Source organism: Taurulus bubalis (assembly GCF_910589615.1).
Source record: "Taurulus bubalis genome assembly, chromosome: 5".
NCBI lineage: Eukaryota > Metazoa > Chordata > Actinopteri > Perciformes > Cottidae > Taurulus > Taurulus bubalis.
Genome location: NC_136593.1, coordinates 6,317,982 through 6,320,598, shown reverse-complemented (window position 1 = coordinate 6,320,598; position 2,617 = coordinate 6,317,982).

Below are 2,617 nucleotides of genomic sequence, written 5' to 3'. Positions count from 1 at the left end.
TTTCGCTGTAAATTAGAGTTGGATGGGCAGAATTTGTTGTGTTGGGAGTACAGAAAGCAAAGCTTAGTGTTATCTTCAAGATTTTCAATGGAATGGAATATTTCGCTGATTTCGCCAATGTGGATGAGGTCTTTGAATTATGCTGATTTTCAGATTTCACAACGAGTGGAACACAATAACAAACAGAGAAAACAAAGGTAAGAAAAGTCGTTTTATTTCTCTGGAGGGTCCAACACAAAATCACTGGCAAAGAAAGCACAGAGGCGCCTCTACTTCCTCTGAAAACTGAGGAAAGCAGGAAGCCCCCCCCCCCCACCCATCATGAGCACCTTTTACCGTGGCACCATCGAGAGCATCCTGACCAACTGCATCACTGTGTGGGGCGGAAGCTGCACAGACTACAGCAGGAAAGCACTGCAGCGCATACACGGATCATTGGTGCCTCACCCCCCCTGCAGGACACATACAACACCCGCCTCACCCGCAAAGTGACCACGATTGTGAGCGACCCCTGCCACCCCTCACACGGTCTCCTCAGCCTCCTGCCCTCCGGGAGGAGACACCGGAGCCTCCGGGCTCGCACCACCAGGCTGTCCAACAGCGTCATTCACCAGGCTGTCAGGGAGCTGAACTCTCTGCCCACCCTCCCACTCCCATAGAGACTCATGTTCTCTGCTGCTAAACTCTGTCTGATAGTTTCCTAATTTGTGTTCTTTAATTTATGTTGTTTATTTATGCTGTCTATATGTTGTTCTATTTTTTAACTTTTAACTGTTGCACTATTCACTTTATGTCAGACAGAAGAGAAACACAATTTCTCATCTTCTGTATGTTTGCACAAATGGAAGAAGTGACACATAAAACTGACTTTGACTTTGATTTCATAATGTTGTCGGGCACTTAAAATAACAATCTGAACTTGTCAGTGGCGGAAAAAAAGCACTTTCATTGATCGTAATATTTATTATATTTATTATATATATATATATATATATATATTATATATTATATATATATATATATTATATATTTAATATTTATTACATGATGGTGCGTTTAAAAATAGCTGGGATTATTCAGAATCACATAATTGCTATCCTCTATCTACTGCATATAAACAGAATGTATTTTTATAAAATGTTGTGCAGTGGACAGTTCAGAAGTTATTTTGGAAAGAACTAAAATCCTGCAACTATTCAAACATCTGATAACCCCCACAAAATGATGTGAACTTCCTGCTATAGCTCAGTGTTTATTTTTGAATAAATTGATGTTGCATTTCTCAGATAACCGTAACTCTGCTACTCAGGTCACATGTTGTGAAAATGGAAGATGGTCCTTCTGCTGTTAATACAAATCAATGAGATCCCACTGAGATTGTGCTTCATTTTGATGCACAACAAAACGCAAACACGGTGTGAAATTGCCTCCTCCGGTGTGCCGGATCTGTTTCAAAAGGACTGAGGCAACATTGCACACGACAACGTGACCAACATCTCTCATCATCGTGCAGGGAGGAAGTCTCCAGCCATTCTTGACCTGTAACAAGATTACTGTAGAATTTACAGTAAGTAGCTGGCAGCAATTAGCAAGTAAGTAGCTGTAGTATATTTCACAGTATGCTTACTGCAAAATGAACCACAGTACCTGAAATACTGTAGTATTTTTTACAGTAATAGTCTCAGCACCGTCATTGTTAGTACAGTAGTTATGAAAATACTGTACTTGTCATCACAGTAACCGTGTACAGTTTACAGCAAATCCTAGACTACTGTAACATGCATCACTGTATTCATTTTAATACTGTACACACATACATACTGTAAAATGAAGACACAGTTTTTTTCAACAAAAGTCATTTATTTTAATATTTCAACATTTTAAATAAAACATTTACATTTAGTTAAAAAAATGGAAACAACAACCTTTTTTATGGTATTCTTGAACATACAACATTTTAAATGTTCCTCTTTCTTCAAGTTACGATGACAATTTAAACATGTTTTAAATTCAAGGACTGGAAGCAATAAAATATTCAGTTCAAGGGGGAAATCAATAAAAACAATTTCAACTGAAAAAAGTAATTGTAGTACAATAAAAAGTCCATGACTGACTTTACTGTATTGAACTGGAATCCTCTCCCTGGGCGGTCGTCTTCTCCATGAACTGGAGTCTCTTCCTGAACTGGAGTCTTCTTCCTGGAAAGGAGTCCTCTTCCCTGCAGTGGAAGGACAGAGAGACATTGGTTACCGATTGCCATTAGAAATACCACAATATGTTTCTACCAATGACATGTCAGCCTATGTGGTATTTTGTCTGGTACTGGGATCTCACCAACATGATGAGCCTTGAGGCTCAGCAGGAACACCTGGGTCTCAACATCAGCCTGGTGGAGGTTTCCTGCAACACAAAATAAACAGACAATAGTACTGTATTTATTAGGAGAGACATGAAAGAAACCCTTACTTTGATGTTCCAGGTGTATTTAGGGGGAAAGTGAGAAGATAAGCATTGTTTAGTCTGGAAGGTGTGGTTCACGTGGCCACATGAAGCAGGATAGAGATGGTTCCCATAACAAACACCTGCTCTTTTGGCTTGAAGTTTGAAATGTGTGTGT